Source organism: Echinops telfairi, unplaced genomic scaffold (assembly GCF_000313985.2).
Source record: "Echinops telfairi isolate 266 unplaced genomic scaffold, ASM31398v2 ScPeMD7_31;HRSCAF=116, whole genome shotgun sequence".
NCBI classification, from domain to species: domain Eukaryota; kingdom Metazoa; phylum Chordata; class Mammalia; order Afrosoricida; family Tenrecidae; genus Echinops; species Echinops telfairi.
Window position 1 is genome coordinate 41,339,738 of NW_022103928.1, and position 12,437 is coordinate 41,352,174.

The following is a 12,437-nucleotide window of genomic DNA, read 5'->3' on the forward strand; positions in this document are numbered from 1 at the left end:
CACGAACCCTTGATAAGTTATAGATTATTATTTTCATATCTTACATCATCCTCCATCGCCCCTCACCCACTTTTACATTATTTGTCCCCCTGGGAGTGGGTTCTAGGTTGATCCTTGTGATTGACTCCCCCTCTCTTCCCCGACCCTCCACTAATCCTCCTGGTATCTCTGTTCCCATTGTTGGCCCTGGGGGCTTATCTATCCTGGATTCCCTGTGTTTTGGGCTCTTATGTGTAGCAGTGTGCATGTTTTGGTCTAATCCGATTTGTAAGGCAGAATTGAGGTCATGATAGTGGGGGGAAGGACGCACCAAAGAACTAGAGGAAAGTTGTGTGTTTCATCGGTGCTATACTGCACCCTGACTGGTTCATCTCTTCCCTGTGACCTCTCTCAGTGAGGGATGTCCAATTGTCTACAGATGAGCATTGGGTCTCCACTCCATGCCCCCATGCCCCTATTCACATTGGTTATGATTTTGTTCTGGGTCTTAGATGCCTGATACCTGATCCCATCAACACCTCATGATCACACAGGCTAGTGTGCTTCTTCCATGTAGGCTTTGTTGCTTCTGAGCTAAATGGCTGCTTGTTTATCTTCATGCATGGCATTTTCAATTGCCTCATATGCCTGTGGAAGTCAGATTGGATAAGAAAGAGTGAAGAAGAATTGATGCATTTGTATTGTGGGACCAGTGAAGAATATTGAAAGCACCATGTACTGCTAAAAGGACAAGCTCTTCTGCCTTGGAAGAAGTATGGGCAGTATGATCCTGAGAGGCAAGGATGGCAAAACTTCATCTCACATACTTTGAGCATGTTGTCAGGAGGGCCCAGTCCATGGAGAAGGACATCATGCTTGGTAAAGTAGAGGGACAGAACAAACATGTATATGTAAACATATATTGGCTTCTTTATCCATACGCTTTAAGCACTGATGCGAGGTTCTCCTGCTGATGGCTCATACCTCTATCCTTCCCTGGGAGTTGAGCTCTGCAACAAAAAACTGCCTCGGCCACTGTGTCCCCTTCCAGTGGTTGTCACAGCCACCGCCTACCAGATTGAGGACTATCATTTCAACCCCATTGTCTCAATTGGAGGCAGTTCTAACAGGCAACTCCTGTTCTTGAGTGCTCGGCAAAATTGTCTGAGACCCAAATGACATTGGGAACCTGAGTTCTCCCCACCCCTTGCCCTGCTCTCCTCACTTTCTTACAGTTATGTCTCCTGAGAACACTTCCTCCTCCAAGTTGAAGTTAAATAGCCTTTGGCCTAAAGCTAATGAGGTTTTGGTTGCTAGAAAAACAGATCAATTCTTACTCGTTTTAGATTTGAAAGTCCCAAGGATATAAAGGGTTAAACACGGATGCTGAATTTGTCATTGTATTTGTAAACTCAATATCTTCAGAGGCCTCCAACCAGGAAATGAGTAACATTCCCTATAAATAGGCAAGTGTGTCTTTTAATCTTAGAATGGGTGTGGCCGGGTTCTTCTTGGTTTGTCTCCCCTCCTTCTTGGCACGCCCTGGGTTTCTGAGTAAAATAGAAAGCACCCAGCAGCACCTGGGATGACCAAGGTCCTTTCTCTCCTGTCTAGTCAAAGGGTATCAGTCAGGGGCTGCAGGGCTTCGCCAGACAGACTGCAGATAGCTGCTTTCAAAAGGGGCACTTTTCTCCCGTTGGACAGTGGGAGGGAAGCAAGAAGGAACATGACATTTCAAGAGGTCAATTTGCTTCCAGTTATCAAGCCATCTGGTTTTGTGGAGGGTCGTTCAAAAAGTCAAGAGTTGAGGAAAGCTATGCATGGTAACGCATTCCTTCATATCACTCTCCTTTTGCTAGCAAAGGGTCTAGAGGAATTCTTAGACCTCAGAACGTGCCAGGTGCCCTTCCTTGCCCAGGAAGAGGGAGTATTTCCTCAATACCGGAGGTTGTTGCCAAGGGCTCTCCTAAGAGGGACCTCTGCAGGAGCTCCTCTCTGGGCTGCCAGTTTGAAACAAGGCTTTAAACCCAGCAGAACCTAGCGAGGAAGACCTAGACGAGAGCAATAGACCATAAAATGAAGGAATTGCAAGGGTTACATGGCAGGTACTGGCAAGAGCTGGAGAAACTCTGGTATTGGATTTTCAAGGATCTTAGCCAAGGGGGTGAGAATGCAAAACCAAATCAGGAAGAATTCACTGATTTGGCGGCTAGCCACTTGTGCTGCCTACAGCTCCATCCACTTGGGACGTGTCACCCTTGCACTGTCTTTCAAGGACATCCACTGACTGGGGCTGTCATGCAGCAATTGTACATATTGAATTTGCACCCACCTTGGGAACCAACCTATTCATAAATCAAGCTTGGGTTCTTTCTTTCTTCTTCAACTGATCACACAGGAGCTCCAATAAGACCGTAAGCAGGACCTGCCACTGGTGGGTGGCCTGGGGGACTGGGATGCCTGCTCATACAGTCAAACCCTGTGAGCTATGGTGGATACACATCTCAAGCCATCTTTTCTTTATGGCAAAGGAAATACACCAGATGTACTTTTAAAACTCATTCCCATTGAGAAGATAAGCACCTGTATTTAAAATCATCCCTCCTTGGGACCTTAATGCAGCAACATCCATTTCTAGCTGAAAGCAGTAAAATATACAGACTCATGGATCTGTATTCTTTTTTCTATCATTTGATCAACAGTGAGCATGCCATGAGGCAACAGTTGTGACTTGAGGGTGAGGCAGTATATGTTGAGAGTTGGTATTATGGGAGTCTGAGCTGTCAGCCCATGAAATGTATGGAACTTCCTGGACTTATTCAGGGTCCAGATTTCCACACTATTTCCATTTAAAAACTGAATTTTACTACAATGGCAAACTTTCTGACTCACCGAACTTGTTGACTAAGTCACTTGCACTACAGCTTGGACTTGTTAAACGGCCCTCTCTTCCTCTGTGCCTCACTCAAAGCTGATTTGTCACATGGCAGGTGAGTCAAAGAAGACTTCCGAAATGAAACCCAGGCTGGAAGGAGAAGCATTGAACCTCCTTTGTCTCACTATCTAGGGAATATCGTAACAGGTCCCTTACCCCCAGGGCTCCACCCAGATATTTTTATTAGGGTTTTATCTACTATTGTGTTACACGTACTGTACATGTACATACATGTGAGTATATCTATTGTTGTTAGCTCCCTTAGAGCTCGGACTCACAGCAACCCTATGTATAACAGAACGGAACACTGCCCAGTCTTGTGCCAACCTCACAACGGTTGCTATGTTTGTGCCCATTGTTGGAGCCACTGTGTGAGATCCACACAGTGAGGGTCTTTCTCTTTGTCACTGACCCTCTGCTGTACCAAGCATGATTTCTTTTTCTAGGGACTGATCCCTCCTGATAACATGTCCTAATGATGTGAGATAAAGTCTCGCCGTCCTCACTTCTAAGGAATATTAGCATATTCAGTGTTCTTCATGAACACCATCATTCAAAGACATCACTCCTTCCCTCCCTTTATTTATTGTTGAGTTTCTGCAAGCCTCGGAGGTGACTGAAAACATCATAGCTTGGCACAGTCACACCTTAGTCCTCAAAGTTACACTTGGTCAAGAGACCGCTTGCAGCAGATTTCCCTATGCCATATGCTGTTTCATTTCTTGCCTGCTGCTTCAGGGTGTGGTGATAGTGGATCCAAGTAAAATGCAATCCATGACATTCACAACAGTTTCTGTTTCCCATGACGTTTCCTATTCGTCGGATGGTGAATTTTGTTCTTTATGTTGCAGTGTAATCCGTGTTGAAGGCTCGGATCTTCCACGGTAAGTCCTTCAAGTCCTCCTCACTGTTAGCAAGCAAGTCTGTGCCGTCTCAGTTCTCAGGCTGCTAGGGAACCTCACTCCACTTCTGATGCTGCGTGCTTCTTCAGATAGCCCAAGCTCATGAATTATTTGCTCAGCATTCAGACCGAAAGAATGTAGCTCTGATGCACACCTTTCCTGATTTTAAACTGTGCAGTGTTCTGTTAGAATAGCTGCCTCTTGGTCTATTTAGAGGTTCAGCAAGAGCTCCATTACAGGAAGTATTCTGGCATCCCTATTTTTCACAATGTTTTCATAATTTGTTATGAGCCACCCTGTGTGCATTGTGTATGTGGAGTTCTGTGTTTGTTGACAACAGGTTCTTTAGAAAGTTTTAAAGGCAATGCCAAAAAAGTGCTAAAATGTCTGACCAGTTCTAGAATCAACAGAAAAGAGGGAGGCTGCCAGGTCTTACCACTTTAAGATGAACAACACAGGTAGACGTAGAATCTCTAGAGTATTATTTTTACATGTTTCTAAGCAGATCTTTTAATATTTTATTTACTTTAAAACTATTTTTGGTGAAAATAGATACAACAAAATATACAGCCACTTAATAATTTCATTTGTACAATGGCCATGCGTATATATTTCAGATTGTATCACCATTGTCACTATCTGCCCATACTGTTTCACAACTGTTAATTCAGACTCTCTGCTCCTTAAAGCTCTGTGCTTTCGGGTTGCTGTTGTCAACTTGATCTCATACGTTAATTCTTTAAATGAGCACAGTGCTCAAAGCAAACATTCTTTATTAGTTGAGCACAACTCTTCTTTAGATTAAATATGACTTCACAGGATTGCTTCCATTCAAGTTTTGAACATGTTTCCAGGCAAGGTTGAGGGGTTACCTCGGGCTCAGTGTTACAAGGAATCAGGTTCTCATAAAAATGTGAAGCTCTGTTCCACAGTTTTCCTCTTTTTGATCGAAATGTTTAGGAATGGTTGCTGGACGCCATCCATTCTTCCAGTCTCAGGTGAAGATGACACTAATTCATTGAGGCAACGGAACCTTTGGTCCATTTCCTTCTCCAGTTCATGGGTCTCCTTCCTTCTCTGTCTGAGCAGACTTTTTTTTGTTGTTGTTATTTTTGAAGAGACTTATACTGAGACAAGATTCATAACTTATCTTGATATTTATTTTTCTCTTATTACTTCATAAAATTACCATTTCATGAAAGACTACTGGCCAGATGAGTGTCCAGGACTAGTGCAAGGGAAGCCTGCGATGCCTCTTATCCCCAGGTACGGAAGTTATATCTAGTAAAAGTTCTGAATAAATGGTGCCTTTCCACTTGGTGCTTTTCCAAATGGTGCTGGACGCTGGTAAGAGGATATAAGAATCAATTAAGAATATACATTGTTCACATGGATGAAGGGAGACAGTGGGCAGTGTAAGATGTGCAAATAATAAGGAAGGGATGACTCAGCCAAGGTGCAGTATAGCACCGATGAAACACACATCATTCCTGAATGCTTCTTCCCCCACCGCTACTATGACCCAGTTCTACCTTACAAATCTGGCTAGACCGGAGAACACACATTGGTACAGAAAAGAGCTTTTGACTCATGGAATTCAGGACAGATAAACCCCTCAGGAACAGTAGTGGGAGTATCAATATCATGAGGATAAGGGGATGGTCAGAGAAGGGGAAGGGGGAGAAAAGGGGAACCCATCACAAGGTTGGATATTTAATCCACCCCCCCAAAAGTGTACGAATAACAGAAATGTGGGTGAGGAAGACAACAGACAGTGTAAGATATGAAATAATAATAACAATATATAATTGATTAAGGCTTCATGAGGGTGGAAGGGTGGGGAAGGGAGCGAAAAAAGAGGAGCTTATACCAAGGGCTCAAGTAGAAAATGTTTTGGAAATGATGATGGCAACATATGTACAAATATGCTCGATACAATTGACATATGGAATGTTATAAAAGCTGGAAGAGCCAATAAAATGATTTAAAAAGAAGTCATAAAGGTAAAACTTGAGTCACTTACATTTCTTGAGGTAGTTACATTCAGCAAGCTGCAGCACTATATATTACTTATTCAGAAGCAAGCGAGATCAGAAACACCAGTATGGATCAAAAAGGGAAACGAACTCAAAATCATGACTCAGATTCTCAGAAAAGTTGCTCAGTTCTCTTCTCACAACCTAAGTAGCAAGCTGGCAGGGGGTAGGTCTGGTGGGTAGAGGGAGGCACACTGAAATGGACAGTCAGAAGTAATGGGTGACAGTTATGAGAAGAAATAACAGACTGGCTGAAATGCTATGTTCATGATCTCTGTGCAAGCTTAAGGTATGTGAAAAGACTATAAGTCTGGATTCTGTAGGTTTTTATTATAAAAAATGATTAGTCAGGTCTTAACGAAAACTCTACATAAACATAATTTAACCCTTAAACATGATAGAGTGGTGGTTTAACGGTAGACTTCCCCCCTTCCATGCAACAGGAAGATTTGGATTCAAGGTTCAATCAATGCACTTTTACATAGCTGCCACCTATCAGTAGAGCCTCGTATGTTGCTGTAATGCTAAGCAGGTTTCAGCAGAGCTTCCAGAACAATATGAACTAGAGAGAAAGACCTGACAATCTACTTCCAAAATGCAGCCAATGAAAACCCTCTGGATCACATTGGCATGATTACCAATCAAGAATGCATCCGTGTTTTGTTCCATGGGGCACAGGCGTTATCAGGAGTCAAGATTGGAAGGCAAGTAAAAAGTGCATACCCTTTATAACTATTATACTCTAAGAGGTCAAAACCTGTGGGGAAGTGTTGGGCTACCTTGATTTAGGAATGTAGCTATAAACTGGATTTAGAAATCTCTAGCTGGTGGTTTCTGATTCTTGAGCTCTGAGCAGTAACTACAGCACTGACTCTATAGAAAGGATGGATAGAAGATCCGAAGAAACAACAAATGTACAGAACGATTCTCCATCCCAATACTGACACCAACTTATTAGCTATGTGATATCAAATATAAACAACCTAGGACACCATTAACAGATTGCTAAGCAAGTTTAATGGACAAACATAAAGTTGGGCAACACATCATTATTGAGTATATCAGTGCTCCAATTAAATAAGATTCCAAAAGTGCTATATGTATATAATTTATATATAAACTATATATTTTTTCTAGAACTTTGAACAAAAGTTTTTATTAGATGATGATTATATCATTATAATGTGAACAAATTATATGTCATTTGAACATATTCTATATCATTTTGAATGTTATATTTATAATGTACATTACATAGTGGAGCTCTGGTGGTATAGTGGTTATGCATTGGGCTGCGATTTGCGTGGCTGGCAGTTCAAAATCACCAGCACTTCCACAAGAGAAAGACTGGGCTCTCCATTCCCATAAGTCCCACAAACAGTTACAGTCTCAGAAGCCAACAGGAGGTCGCTAAGAGTCAGCATTGACTAGATGGCAGTGAATGTTTGATATATAATATACATTATAATGTATCAGGTGAACATATTATATGTCATTATAACTGAACAAAATTTTGTAATTGGATGATGATATCATTCTCTCATCATATTTATGTATCATAATATGTAAATCTTATAAGAAAGCAGTATGTGCTCAAATATCATAAAAGATAGAACAGTAGAAACATTGTTAAGACAATCATAAAATCAGTAAGGCCCGTGGAATCTTAAAAATGGACATCTTCATTTACCATTGTTTGTGTCTGAAAGAATAAATTTCAAGTGTTTCATTGAATATTCTCATTTAAATACAATGATGTGAAACATACTGCTCCTAAAGGTTAGTTACAGTCTAAGGCCAACTATAAAGTTTATAATAGATATACAACTATATATACAGATATACTTAAATAGATGTACAAGCATAGAGCATATAGGTTTCCAGCATACAATAAGATGAAATTTAGTGCAAGCACAAGAGAATTTTCTCTATGTTCATAAAGGGTAATGTGTTATTTTATTCTATAGTGGCCAGCTACTAAATGCTCTGGACCTCCATCTTCTCACTTACAGAAATGGATGATCATCTCTGCCACACCCAGTGGTCACCAGGTGGTTGTAAAGATCAAATGATGCTTTGGTTGTGAAAATGAAATTCATCCTGAAACACGACAAAATGTCAGTCCTGAACCTGGGAAACAAAACCACAATGAGCTCTGCTAATTTGCTCCTTCAAATGTGGTGGCTCTCATTTCAAAATGGGATTTTTCTCAAGGCAGAACTCACTTACTTCTCTCAACGCAGAACTCTCCGTTACAGGCGTCCATGCCATCACTAACCCAGGACTAGGATGTGTAAGTGGTATCCATGCTTCCAGTAATGGGGCTAAGTTTCATGGAGGCCCCAGGAGAAGGGACTGGCCATCTGTGTGCTTACACCAGACATATGTGGGAAAGAGACACAGCTACCTGGCTCTTTAAGGCTTTCTGATGCCTCAGAACACAATCTACAGACCCTTTCTGAACTTTTAACCTCACAGATACCAAAAATATCTTTTAACTTGTTCACTGTAGCAGTATTTCAAAACAGCCCAAAAGTACAAACAACCCAGGGCCTATCCACAGATGAATGGGTAAGCAAATTGTGATACATACAGTGGGATGTCATTCAGCAATAAAGAGAAATAATATCCTGATATATTATGTACAATATGATATAAATAATAAGATATACATCATCCATATCCTATGACATGTATGAACTTTGAAAAAATTGTGCTGAGTGAAATAATCAAATACAAAAGAACAGATATTGTATGATTCCACTTATATTAAATACCCAGAATAAGAAAAAATATAAGAAGACCAAGACCTATTAGTAAATCATCAAGGGCAAGAGGGAGAGAGAAAGGGGCTTGAGGGCATTGAGCTTCTATTAAAGGTAATGAAAACATTTGGAAAATGAGGATGAAAAAAGTAATTAATGTCACTGAATGGTACACGGGAAAAATGGCAAAGGCTTTACAATATACATTTTGCTACAATAAAAAATATCGTAATTGGTAAAAAGCCTTGACCTGAACTCAATAATACCCTTTCAACAATGCTCCTCCAATCTCTATCACCAACCATTTCAATTGGTTCTCAATTACTCTAGTTCTAAACAAAGCACGAAACGTGATTTTTGACACCAAAGTCAGTCCCTGTCTTACATACAGTATATGTTCCTTCTAGTGCATGGACCTCGGCTTTCCACGTTGGTTGCTTGTTTTCTTCTCTGCTTCCGTGTCTGTCACCCTATGCCAGCTTGGTTTCCCAGTCTAACTCTTCAACCTTCAGCTTGATTGGCGCACATCTGTGCCATACATTAGGCAGCTGAGTCTGGGGATGTGGTAGTCAGGGCCACTTCCCTTGGGTGACTGGGTTCTTTCATTTAAGGGATCTGTGAAGTGGAACTGACTGAATGGACCAACGACATCAATATTTCATTATTGATTTTTCTCCACAGAATCCCAACTAAAACATAATTTTTGCCTCCTTCTCAAAAGTTATAGTCTTAGAAACCCACCAGGGCAGTTCTACTCTGTCCTATAGCATCACGGCGAGCCAGCATTGACTCAAAGGCACTGAGCTTGAGTTTTGAGGGATTAGAAGTGAAAGTTTCACACACCCCTTTTTCCTCCTTGTACTCCTGATTATGAGTGTCATTTACACTTCATCAAGAAATGAGTGAGCTCCAGACTCTTGAATAAAAAAACAAGTAAGTCTATATGTAATGTTCTGGTTTTATTTTTGTTTCTTTTATTTTTATTACCTTGTCAACTCCATCATGTAAGACTCCCCCCATCTGCATCCTCACACATCTTATCTAGCTCTTCCGGTAGGAAGCAGACTATGTATGACTTTTGGGAAGACTAGGACCAGTGAGTGCTGCTCATTTGAAGAGAAGACAAAGTGAACCCGAAGAATGGTTTAAGTCTTCATTTTCCACCCATGAGATCCATAAAATTTAAGCTGAGTCATTCAGGAAAAAAATCTTTTAGTGTAGCTAAGTAAATGCTATCTGCATATACACAGTCAATACAGATAGACACCAAACAGTTGAGAAATTAAATTTTGTGGTATTTGGGCTCAGATTTTCCAAGGTAAACATTTCCAGTATATTTCTCTCTAACATGAGAGTGTTACAGAAAGGCATTTCACACGGAAAAAAGATTTAAGTTTTCATATTTTCTGTATAATAAATAAGGGATTGAATTCACTTTATCCAGAAAAATAAATCTATGTATATAAAATAGATATGACATCTCAAAATATGTCCATACCAACAAATTTTGGATAAAGCTGCAAAGAATAGGAATTCTAAAACACTCCATTGTGTTCACAAAAAAGCTATACATGACCCAGTAAGAAGTCATTTAAGCCCATCTGTAGACAATTAGACATCCTCTTACAGAAGGGTCACAAAGAAGGGACGAGCCAGCTGGTGTGCAGCATAGCACCGACAGAACACACAACATTCTCTAGTTCTTTACTGATTCTTCCCCCACCCCATCATGACCTAGTTCTAACTTACAAATCTGGCTAGAACGGAGCATGTACACTGGTACAGATAAGAACTCTCCACACACAGAATTCAAGAGAGATAAACGCCTGAGGAACAATAATGGGAGTAGGGATACCACACGGGTAGGGAGAAAGTGCAGGGAGAAGGGGGAGAAAGGAGAACCGATTGCAATGATTGACATATAATGTCCCCTCACCAGGGGGATGAAGAATGGAAACGCAGGTGAAGGGAGACAGCAGACGGTGTAAGATATGGAAGTAATAATAATTTATAATTTATTAAGGGGCCACGAGGGTTGGAGGGTGGGGGAAGGAGGGAAAAAAAGAGCAGCTAATACCAAGGACTCAAGTAGAAAGAAAATGTTTTGAAAATGGCGAGGGCAACATATGTACAAATGAGCTTGATACAAATGATGTATGGATTGTTGTAAGAGCTGTAAGAGCCCTCAATAAAATGATTTATAAAAACAAAACAAAACCAACCAAAAAGAAGTCATTTAAACAGAATATGGGGATAAACCCTGCAGTGTTTAGTATCAGGAGAAATGTGTGTCATGAGTGTATCCTTTTACCATACATATTCAATCTGCATGCTGAGAAAAATAATCTGAGAAGAATGCAGCATCAGGAATGGAGGAAGACTCATGAACGGTATGCAATATGCAGATGACACAAACTTGCTGGCTGAAAGACTATAGCCTTCAAGATGGATTATACTTCAACATAAAGAAATCAAAAATCCTCACTACTGAGCTCAGAAGCACCATCATGACTTGATTCCACAATCAACACCCAGGAGAACCGCAGTGTAATGTAGTGTGATGCACTCACCCTTCGTGATGTGAGCTCACTTGATGTGATACACAAATCCTACCGATAACATTTTAAGTTACATTTAAAAATGATAAAAGATGAATTGATTTTAATAATATAACGTATTTTATTTAAACCAATAGATCTATTATAGCACCATTTTAACAGGTAGCACTAGCACACGTGAGTGCTTGGTAGCACCTGGGTCTAGTGACTGATTACTGTATTGGATACAACCAGAGAACACCAAAGTGGAAGGGGTCGGGGAATGCCTAGCACCTTTGGCAGGGGAAAAGTACATCATCTTATAGTTTCAGGATACTGAGAACAATGAAAAGATCTTAAGAGCTTGTATAAAGTAGTTTTTTTAAAAGCAGAATCAAAATGGTTCCAGGTTTATCACGAGCAACAGTAGAAGCTTTAAGAGAATTGTATCAATACCCTTAATATTGAGGAGAAATTACTTTGGGCCTGAAAGTATATCCCATTAAATTACCAGTCCAGGGTTGTTGTTAATCTCCCTTAAGTCAGATCTGACTCAAGGCGACCTGATATATAAGAGAATGAAACACTGCCCAGTCTTGCATCATCATGAACATTGGTATGTTTGTGTCTGGCACTGTGTCATTCCATCTGATTGAGAGTACTACTATGTTTTAAGACTTTATCAAAGATGATATCCTTTTCTTAGGGATAAGGAACTCTGGGGGTAAGCAATAGGTTGCTAATTTCAAGGTTTGAGGTTCAAACCCATGAGCTGTTCCAAGGAAGAAAGATGAGGCCAATTACTCCCCTTAACGATTTTTGTAGTCTTTTTTTTTTTTTTTATGTAGTCTTATGAACCCGATGCAGGGTTGCTGAGTCAGAACTCACAGCACAGCTCTCTGACAGTGGGATTTGGGCAATTTCTCATGATTAGTCTTTCCTGATACTTTGGTATTCAGAGTAAGCAAGCTTAAGTCTTACACCATCCTTGCTCTTAATGAGAATCGGGCTTCTTATATAAACGAGCGGTTTGTTTGTTCTTGGGATCTATGGTGTGTATTCAACATTTTTACCAAAACCAATTTGAATGCGCCAATCCTTCCGTCTTCCTAGTTCGTTTGTCCAGCTTTCATATGCATATGAGGTGATTTGAAAAGACCATGACTTGGATCAAGTGTACCTTCATTAAAATGACATCTTTGCCTTTTAAAGCTTTAAAGTACCATAGGATTACCTGACCAATTAGAAAAGTTCATGGACATTTTCCATTATCTTTCCATTTC